Source organism: Diadema antillarum, unplaced genomic scaffold, assembly GCF_040938485.1.
Source record: "Diadema antillarum isolate AM-2024a unplaced genomic scaffold, OU_Dant_1.0 seq00000934_RagTag, whole genome shotgun sequence".
NCBI lineage: Eukaryota > Metazoa > Echinodermata > Echinoidea > Diadematoida > Diadematidae > Diadema > Diadema antillarum.
The window spans coordinates 59,087-70,423 of NW_027271785.1; the positions used below are offsets into that span (position 1 = coordinate 59,087).

General features: G+C 38.3%; 1 protein-coding gene across 1 annotated transcript in view; it reads right to left on the reverse strand.

Moving 5' to 3' along the window:
• The window catches only part of LOC139741563 (uncharacterized), a 36,613-nt gene extending 25,542 nt beyond the window's left edge, over window positions 1-11,071 (reverse strand). The window contains exon 1 of the mRNA XM_071652147.1: window positions 10,587-11,071. The gene's annotated coding sequence lies outside the window, so the exon portion shown is untranslated. The remainder of the gene's footprint in view (window positions 1-10,586) is intronic.
• Window positions 11,072-11,337: the final 266 nt, after the last annotated feature.

Sequence of the window (11,337 nt, forward strand, 5' to 3'; positions counted from 1 at the left end):
GCTCAGCTGCCTATAGCTATAGAATCCAGAAGATGTATGAATTGAACATTGTGCATTGGCCAGGCGTGAATTGTCAGGTGAACCAGAAAGATATTTAGACGATATCAGTATAACCTTCTTTATACATGATTTTGCCTTTATGCTTTCCTCGCAAATGTTTTGGGAGAATCACAATATGATTGTAAATGCACCTTCTTGTGTGGTTAAAATCAGCATTTTAAACTGGTAATTTTATAAAAATGAGTTGGGAGTTGGATCACAACCATGTTTTGAACTAAACATGTTTCAAAAGCCTGATCATGCCCCCCCTCCCTTCAAAAAAACAAAACGAAACAAAACAAAACAAAAAACAGAAATGCATCCAAATGGACTATACTGTAATTTCCGGTATGTCTACATACAATCTTGAATAACATTTCTATCAAACATGTTTCTCAAATCATAATGGAAAAGGGGTTCTAGTCCTGATTTGACTGAATCTGCAGGAATATTTCTAATCTATACATAATTTGACCTCTCAAACACAATGAGGTGGTAGAACCTAGCTTTACCTCAAAGCCAGACCTCAGAGCCAGATCAGTGAGGAAACTCACTTCAGTGACCCAACACTTTGATAGCAACTGAAGTGGAATTACAAACAAGTTCTTTCAAAGGTGTGAAAACTCTGCAAAGGGATGTGCAAATGGGTCATCACAGCAAGGCTATCTGCTATTTGAGCAATGGACGTCTTGGGGGATTTTTCCTAAACCACACTTTAGTTTCTATGATGCTGAAAATGTCTGCCATGCAGCTTCCTGATCTCGAAAGTAGGAATGATTGAGCATGGGGAGATGGTTCATAACTGTTAGATGACGAAACTTCTCAGTCTATCATGACTACCAAAATAAATAAGCAAAACTTCCTTCACTTACCACAATGCAACAAATTACCTTTGGCTGCTAAGGGAAGCCTATAAGGCAAAACTGTCCATTAGCATTAGATGAAACCAAAGCCCAAAGAACAATGTGGATTGAGTGAAAGCAGCAACATTAGTAGAACACATCAGTGAAAGTTTGAGGAAAATCGCAAAAGTTATGAATTTTTAAAGTTTTGGTGTTGGAACTGCTGGATCAGGAGACTACTAGAGTTTATGACATCATGTGTGGAAAACAATAAAAGAAAACATAAAGGGAATTCCGCAAAAAAATCATTTTTCATGCAAATTACCCATTCCATCAACTTGATACTGACATATATGTTAAGGGTAGTAATAATTCCCCATGCTTTCTGAGTGCGGTTAGTCAAGTGCTCTTTCATTAAAGGGACTGTACAGTATTGGTTGAGGTAGGGATTCATGTTTTGAACATTCCTAAGTGAGATAATGAAAAGCCTCTTATGAAATATGAAAGAGCATGTAATTTCAAGAAGGACTCAACGTTTATTTGATGAAGATTGGTTTTCAAATGGCTGAGAAGTATCCAAAAAAGTGCTAATAATAAAAGGCGACATGCCACAACTTTATTAGGATCTCTTTGTTTCACCTTGTTTTTGGATATCTCAGCCATTTCAAAACCGATTTTCATCGAATAAACTTTTGATACCCCTTAGAACTGCATGTTCTTTGACATGTCAGAGTGGTTTCTGAATATCTCGCAAAACGTTGAAAGATAAATCCTCACCTCGACCAGAACTGTACACACCCTTTAAAGGACAAGTACACCTTCATAAACATTAGGATTGAGAGAATGCAACAATATTAGTAGAACACATCCGTGAAAGTTTGAGGAAAATTGGACAATCAATGCAAAATTATGAATTTTTAAAATTTTTGTGTCGGAACCGCTGGATGAGGAGACTACTACAGCTTGTGAGTCATATGCGTACAACAGTATAAAGAAAATATAAAGAAAATTCAACATATTTTCACTTTTTTCGCATAATAAAAGAGCACTTGACTTGCCTCTTTCTAAAGGCAGGGGGAATAATATTACCCATAACATTTGTCGGTAACGAGTCGGGGGAATGTGTACTTTTTTCATAAGATGAAATTTTGTGAAATTCTCTTTATATTTTCCTTATATTGTTGTGCGCATGTGACATCTAAGTTTTTCACACACTGCAGTAGTCTTCTCATCCAGCGGTTACTGCACAAAAACTTCAAAAATTCATAACTTTTGAACGGATTGTCCGATTTTCCTCAAACTTTCAATGATGTGTTCTACTAAAATTGCTACATTCTCTCAATCCTTATGTTTATGAAGGTGAACTTGTCCTTTAAGCTAGAAAAGTGAAAGCATGCTGAATTTTCTTTATATTTTCTTTATTTTGTTGACCACACATGACATCATGAACTCTAGTAGTCTCCTGATCCAGTGGTTCCAACACCAAAAGTTTAAAAATTCATAACTTTTGCATCGATTGTCTGATTTTCCTCAAATTCTACATGTACTAATGTTACTGCTTTCACTCAATCCACATTGCTCTTTGGGTTTTGGTTTCCTTTAAACAGATAGTGTTGTGTTAGAAAAAAAGAAGAAGAAAGAAATCGGACCCTAATAAAAAACCTAATTTGTCCCAACAGAGAATGCAAAGCACCCCACCAACTCCGCCTCAAAAAAAAAAAAATGATACTGGACTCTTTGTTCGTCTATTCAAGCCCCTGTGTGCCACACTACTCTTAGAGCACAGCTCATGAGTGCTTTTGGAAAACATTCTATTTTTCAAAGCCATTTCACTTTTTACTGAAACATATATTCTATAAATGCAGAACAGCAAAGTTGAGGAGATAATTGCAAGTTTTGTGGAGATGTCAATTTGCTATAATACTTTCAATGTACTGTTGTACACTGTGATTCATTTATAAGCTTATTGTAATAATATTATGATATATTGTGATTTGTATGCAAAATACTGTACAAAGCTGTTATTTTGTGAATTTCACAAATCACTGTTGGACCGCAAATTGAACAACACGTGAAAATGTCGCCCACGCGCTGGTGTAATAGTGCCTTTACGACAGCTTTGTGTCATTTCGCGAGAACAACATCTCGCAAAAATGTCTAAATGATCTCCTCATTCGTGAAAATATCTGTACGAGGAAATAACAGCTTATAGAGTATGTGAAGTTGGTGAGCCTTTGATTGAGTCAGGTGTGAACGTTGCACACAAAGAATCTAAAAACAGAGTCATTTTTCCACAGCTAAAAACAAGGACAATTTGATATTGGCTCTGACAAAACAGGTTGTTTTTAGAGGCTTATTCATGAGTTTGCTGAGAGTGTGAATGAGAATTCTGGCTTCAGCCTAATCTAGAAAAAGCAGCTTTAATCATTTGTCATTCCTGTTGCAGGCAGGGGAAGGAAGAGATAATAGAATGACAGCACTAAGCTGTCACTACCATGACATCTCTATTCCATCCAGGGTAATGGGACTTTAATCTGAGCTTGTTTTCACACGGCACACATTCTAGTGATTCATCACTAGAATCATCATTCAAGTGACTCATTTTGGCCGTGTGAATGCAAACTAGAATCATGGAGGGTAATTCAGATGATGGTCCAAAGGTGTCAAACCTTCTCTCCTTGCTCTGATACACAAAACCACAGAATTTGTACAGCCTTCCTCAGCCATGTGTACAGAGTACAATTGTATTTAAATCCTAACTGTAATTCAGCAATTAATACAATTATGTTTCCCTGCACATTTGAAAGCAGCCAATGTAGAACAACTTATTGAGAGATTACAGAGAGAGAGAAAGAGAGAGAGAGAGAGAGAGAGAGGGAGAGGAAGAGATATGCAGAGGGACCAAGACAATGAGAGAAAGATACCCTAAAACCAGACATTTTCCTGATTTTTGTGGGGAAATATGATTCACAAAATTAAAATGCACGCAAAAGTTCTTGTCTACACTTTATATGCATTGAATGCTATTGGTAATTTGTAAAAATTTACAGTAACTGAAATGTAAAGTGAAACCATTTTATGGAACAATGCACTTTTGCAATGAAAAAGGATAGAAATTCAATGAAAATTTGAACTAAATAGAAAAAATATGTGTGTCTAAATATCACTGAGCCCATCAGAATGGTCTTCAAGAAAATGTCAGGTGATCACATGACCAACAACATTAAAATTTTTCTGCAGTTAGCATTCTCATGACAAACTGTCACAGCAAATATTGTCTATTGCACTCTGGTATGCAATTTCCTGGTGATGTTTAGAGGGCATTTACAACAATTGTCGAGCAACTTTCACTCTTATGCCACAAACTTTGGTAATTTTTTTTTCCTTCTTTTTTTTTTTGTCACAGGCAATGTGAGTAGCCCAACCACAATTTGGGGGGGAAAATTGGGTTTAAAGTCTAGTTTTCGTCAGGCACACAGGCACAATGGGTCCATTCATAACACCAAATTGATGCCTTGAATCAAAACCACAAAGTTTCATTTCAAGACACTAGAGTTCTCACAGGAGCTTGTTTACATGTCAAACACAAAACTTTCTTATAATATCGTTGTTTATTGAGACAAATCACTTATTTTGCAGTTTTTTCTATTTCATTGTCTGCAACATCATTCGGGCAAAATGGTGACAGATGACATAAAATGTTGAGATCAGTGATCAAGTCGGGACACTTCACGAACCTGTCCACCGGCAGGATTTCAACATAAGGACCATTTACACTCTACTTACAGTGAAACAGTGTGGTATTTAGGGTGGGAACTCCAACTTCCTGCGAATTACACATGCGACATTTGAGTGTAAATCCTGTCACAAAGTATCACGCAATACTCTGTACTCTCTCTCTCATCTGACCTGTCACACTTCCTGTCTTGCCCCTGTAGGAGATACGCATGATGCGCAGCACTTACATACTGTACTGTAAAAGTGGAAATTTTCGCAGTGTGGAAATTTTCGCGCATTTTGCACAACCAGAAACTAGCGCGAAAATAAAAGCATGTGAATATTTTTACTTGCCATATGTTCCAGCAGTTGATGTCTTGATTCCACGGAATTAAAAACATGCGACACTCTTCGTACCCAGCCGAGCGCGAAAAAATTAGTCGCACGAAAATATCGTTCCACTTTTATAGTAACTCGAAGAGGTGTACTTTCAGGCCGGAAATATCACGGTATTTTATGAATAAAAAAGGGTACCAGCTGAAATACCATGGTATCTATTACCATAGTATCTTGTCAATGAGAACGGTGACAACGAATCACCATGGTATTTAAATCATTGTAATTCTAATATGGATGTATGTATACAAGGTTTTCCTAATACCCTTTGGGCAGTTCTTTGCTATTCCCAGCGTATTATGCTGCTACAGAAGAACACATTTATAAATTCAATTATTTTACTGGAAAGTTAAGATAAGATTTGTTGCACCAGGTCTGCAATCTAAAAGGAGGTTACATCTTTGTAGACTTTGTTGAAACGTGCAACATTTTTATGAAATGAATGAAAAATACCATCAAGTGACATTCCTGCATCTATTCCTCATATTCCTCTGTTCTGAAACTCAACTTTAGGCAAAGAAAAGGACATTTGATATCTAAGTTATCTGAGAAGGGATCTTTCTTTATTATAACTTTGAACATATAAAAGTGTTAATGCAGCTATGGTGTACCATGCTCATTTTCCAAACTCTTACAACAACATCAATCCTTCAGGCTCACCTACACGCAAAGTTTGTTTTGCATACCATTTGTGAAGAACATCTCGTACATTCGTGTTACTTTGGAGGATACTGCATTTGAGTAATTCACCTGTACTAGAAACACACTACCTGTATAAAATTCACCTGTACTAGAAACACATTACCTGTAAATTCACCAGCCACTTGACATTCAGCAGTCTGCTTTTCAAAGTTACTACCTATTTCAGGAATGGAAAAAACATACTGCCTAACAATTCCGCAACATCTGTGACATGTGGTCATCATCTTTCGCTTTCATATGGTCAAGTCATGTTCTCGACCTCAGTTACTCACCTATCAGCTTTTCTTGGACAACCATCATGTGGTCACTCCCTCAATGCCATCACCTCCACCCACTCACACAGGTGGGTTGTGCTATTATGTAATCACTCAATGTACAGCGCATACCATTTGCCTCTATAGCTGCATTCCCACACAGGAGTTATCGTTATTTTGTATCGCAATTATTACAATAATTGATTTTATTTGCTCCTATTCACACACACTGCACATGACAATTAATCAGGAGAGTTTGAAAAAGTATTAACAACAGTGGTGGGAACATAACCTAATGAGCATCCAGTGTGAGGACCCACAAAATATTGGTGGCACTGTTCATGATACTTCCAGATTGCATTTTTAAGCGATTCCAGTCCATGAAAACTACTAATCTCATCATGTATGACTTGACCAGCACTACGAGAATGAACTTATATTCAAGGGCGCCACTTCCCCTAGGACGGTAGCAATCACAATTATAAGAACACTGTGTACGCACAGATATTGTCTCTTGAATATTAATGTTGATTGCTTAAGTTGCAGTGAAATATTGATAAAATAAATTTTCAATGAAACGCCTTCAGTTTAATTCCTATTTACATGTAACTACACTGGATTGCAGACCCATAGCCCTCTTTACAGGCTTTAAAGTATACTGGTATCTCTGTCTGACTACTAGTACTAGACGTACCGTACAAAATGTAATGTTTGGACATTCCGAGTACGGGGGATACTGAAAACTGCAAGATCAACAACATCAAACATAGACCAAACATGAACTATCACACACTGCTCAAAGTATCACATGAGCCCCTATCATCATGACTTGGCTTGCTCTGTAAATTCTGCTAACAGATGTTTGCATTTTGATTGTGGTCTGGGGGTTTCCCCACACCGTCCTCCCGCATTGTTAACACCGCTCATCTCGCATCACGTTGCTGGCAGTGACATTTGGTTGATTCCCATGAAAGGGAATATTTAGAAAATTACAAAATTGCCCTATATTGTTTTTACTTTGATCATTTAAAGCTTTAAATAACAAAACAAAATGCAAAAATTTTTGAAACACCATGCAATGATTGATATTTCTTTTGTGTGGATATCAGTCTATTACAAATTGAAATGTCTAACATGATGCATCAAGATTTTTTCTCCTATACAATGTATTTGGTTGGAAATGCTGGCAATTGATAAAAATTATTTTCCTCGAGCAGTGTGCATCAATGGCATGCAAATAACTCAACCCCACAACTCCAGGTAACCTCCAGAGGACAGCCAGAGAACATTGTTACCTTGTGTCTGTTCAAGACACAATGCAGTATAGACAGTCTTCGCGTAGCCCCTAGAGAACGTTGATACAATATCTTACCCCAGAAATCTTGTTGCCACCATGGCGTGCATTCATGGTAAACATATTTTGAAAAAGAAAACAGTAATTCAAACATCTTCGTAGATAATAGGCCTAAATGTGTGTATTAGTACACATGTACGTGCACAGTATGCAACATATCGGCAATGTCAATGATGTGATATGCACCAATCACATTTCCTGCATATGTACACTTTGAATTGGCCAGGAACCCTATCAGGATGGCTAAATCTATATAACATACCAAGAGAAGGTCTTCAAGCAATGCCTCTTAACCTGTTGAAGACGGACTGATTTTGCTACAACACATATCTCCCATAGATGCCTGCCCGAGTATACTCGGGACTTGTCCTCAACAGGTTAAAAAGACGATGCAATTGTTGTTCACCGCATGCTTTGATAGTAGAAAGATACCCTGTTTCATCTCCAGAGAACACCTGGAAAACATCTGAGTAAAGTCTGCTTTGAAGATGGGGCATAAGTGTGAACTATTGTAGATCTTTTTTTTTATTATTCCAGTGATTTAACATTGCTGTATGAAGCCTGCCATGAGGGTGCATGATCCTCAAACTGATAATAATATGTGAATGGGTCTGCAGATCCACACATCTCTCCGCCTCTTTTCCTCCAATCATTGAATAAAATCTGTCCCAGCAGCACAAACCATGCAGCAACATCCTTGCCTTCAGGGGTAGCTAACACTGATAAAAAGACAACCTTGATCTATTTTCAAACCCTCATTATATCCTCAATCAAATATCAGGATATCCCACCGGGTATGTTTCTTACGGATAAGGAAGCAGGGGCTTGCCAGTAAACGACAGATAGACTAGCATGCATAATGAAAGCACTAATTAGTCCTAGTTACATACCTGAATAGTTTTTTGGAAATCTATTTTTGCAGCCCAATGGGAAAAACATTAATTCTAGTGTGTGGATATACAAACACACACACACACACACACACACACTAACACACACCAAAAAAAAAAAAAAACCTGACTATGCATGAATTTGCTCATCTTGATTTTTTTTTTTTTTTTGGGGGGGGACACAAGTTTACAATAATTTGCTGCACTCAGTGTGTGTGAAGACATGCAAACAAAACTCAAGTTTCAAGTTTCATACTTCAACTGGACACACTAGGGGTGCGTTCGAGCGCTCTCCTAAAGCGAACTGTACCGTACCGTACCCGCGCCAGAGGAGCGTTCGAACGCTCCTAAAGTGTACCGTACCGTACAGTACCGAGCCAAAAGTGGACCACTTCCCGATGTGCTCCGAAAGCGTACCAAAGCGTACCAAAAGTTCGTTGTAAAGCATGCGCGTATCAAGCGCATACGTCACAATGCAAAAACATCATTCTCTTTGTTCGGGACAGCTGTAAGTAGGTCAAGAGCAAGGTGAATGACCTTCTTGCTACAAACAAGCGTGAACTTTTCTAAAAATAACTCGAGAGGTACGCTTTCTCAACAGAGCATTCGAACGCTCCCAAACTGACACAGTACGGTACGGTACGCTTTAGTTCAGTTCGCTTTGGTTCGCTTTAGAGCGCTCGAACGCACCCTAGGTCCACACATTATAGGGTGCCCAGGCAGGGTCACCTCCCTGGTACTGTAAAAGTGGACATTTTCGCAGTGTGGAAATTATTGCACTGCATTTCGTGCAACCAGAAGCTAGTGGAAAAAAAAAAAAAAAAGAAAACATGAATTTTTTTTGCATGCTGTATCTTTCAGTAATTAATGTCTTGATTCCACTGAATTGAAAACATGCAAAATTAATCTCACCTAGTCAAACAGGAAAAATCACTCATGCAAAAATATCCACTTTTACAGTTTAATTCAAGCATGTGCAGTTTTTGTTTTTGTTTTTGTTTTTGTTTTTTGACATGCTTCTCTTCTAATCTAATGATATGGGTTGGGCATGTGTGAACAGTAGCAAATAAAATCACATTTTGCTTAATGCTGTAAAAATATTAACTTCTGTGTTTGAATGTGGTGTTGGGAATAGCTTCCTTCCATTAAACTTTTGGTTACGAGCACCTCATTCTCACTCGCATAATGCCTAACATGTCACTGATAACTAAAAATATGTACTAGTCCTGAAGTGGGGTAGCTTTCTCTGAGCAGTATTCAATATTTGCATTTATACTGATAAAAAATATGTCTTTGCAAACACAACTTACTAGTCCTTTTTGTTTGCAAACCATCAAATTTTTATTAGTCGATAAAGTCACAAATCATCTGTCCTTCAGTGTACTACATGTCAGATGTCACTCTTTCAAGGTACACAACTGCAATTCATCAAAATTTCTCATAACTTGCTTAAATTGGCTTTGCTCTTAATTTTGGCTAAGCATTTCCAGCAATTAATCAACAAAAGAAAACCAAAATAAGACAATTTGTTTTTTTATGTTCACCACTACGAGTTACTGTTAAAGTCTTACTGATTTTTAGCTTTTTTTAAAGCTTTTTTTTTTAAGGATCTAAACCAAAGATATTCATGAGATCCCGTCTCTGACAAAGCATTAAAAGACAACAAGAGGAATTTCCATTGCCGGTCCTCTTTTAGTTGCTTATTAAGTCGATATCACTTGTACCTATCAAATTTTCAAGCACAATGAAGGCTATTTCAGAGCAGGCCAGTACTTCCTTTATTCTTATGCTGCAGTGAGGCTTGAAACCTTTATAACTGAAAAAGCTTTCCACTGCCATGTCCAAACACATTGTGATTAAATTGTATCCCTAAGAGAGAGAGAAAAAAAATAGGCAAACACCACAGAGAAAGGGGAAGGGATGAATAAATTGAGACTAGTTTCCTTTTTAACTTCATGCCTTAAAGAAAAGAGATTTGATACAAAATCGAAAGAGGGAAATCCACATGGCAGGTCTAGACCTATTGTGACATCTGACTGACAGATTGATTAATAGCTCAAAAAAAAAAAATAGAGGGGAAAGCAAGCCCACGTATCCAAATGGACACGGTGGAATCTACAAATAAGGGGATCCGCAAAGACACATGTAAGATCTACAAAACTGTCCATCTCAACACGGGCACTACTGCTTCTCAAGGGTACGGAAGCAGTGAATGGTGGATGGGATGACAAAAACCTCTTGCTTCAATATTGTGTAAAATTTATGTGGATCGAGCTATAGAAGAGTCTCGGGTGAGTAAAACACTGAGGATGAATAGACCTACAGACACAGTACCTTTAACAAAGACAATTGGGGCACAAAACTAGAACAAAGAGGACATAGATTAACTTACCCACAAACCCACCAGTAGATGATCAGTCCGGTAAAATGGTGAGATGTAGAGTCAAATATGAAGTGATATGAAAAGAATCGCTGACTTTCCTTCTGCTTGGCTCGGAGTCCTCATTGATATGATTTAGGCTACTTCAGCATTTGATTTTGGCTGTGGTAGATTGCGACCGCGACCGAAATTAGAAGGAAAACTTTCAATTTTGTCACATTGGTCGCATACCTTCAGCCGGCAGTCACTGAACGTGATTATAAGAACAGACAAAATGAAGAGAGCCATTAATACCAGCACCGTATTAGCATAGAAACATCGACTTTTTTTTTCTGTGAGGCTTTCAGCGGGTGCAGAGCAACCTGTAATCGGCTTGGTTCGGGCAGAATCACAAGGCACTCTCCGTATGCTCGCGATCAGGTAAGGCAGGCCGATACCCACTGCTGTGTTCGTAACGAAAGAGCCGCTGTAGCATTTTGCACCGTAACTAGCTTCATGCCGGTGGGGCGTACTGACCGTACCCATCAACACCGCACCACAACGTATGCATTGCAGACAGGCTCCGTGCGCACGCTGCATTACTAGAGCACGATTCTATTACGTCATCGCTGCATGCTTACGAGGGATTTCCCCTTCTTTTACCATCCGTTTCCATAAAGTGCAGTAGGACATGTATTACGAGAACCAAAACCGGTGTTGCAGGCATTATTCACGCGCACATGTGAATACACGATGTATGTTTTTTGAGGGGCACACGCCCCCT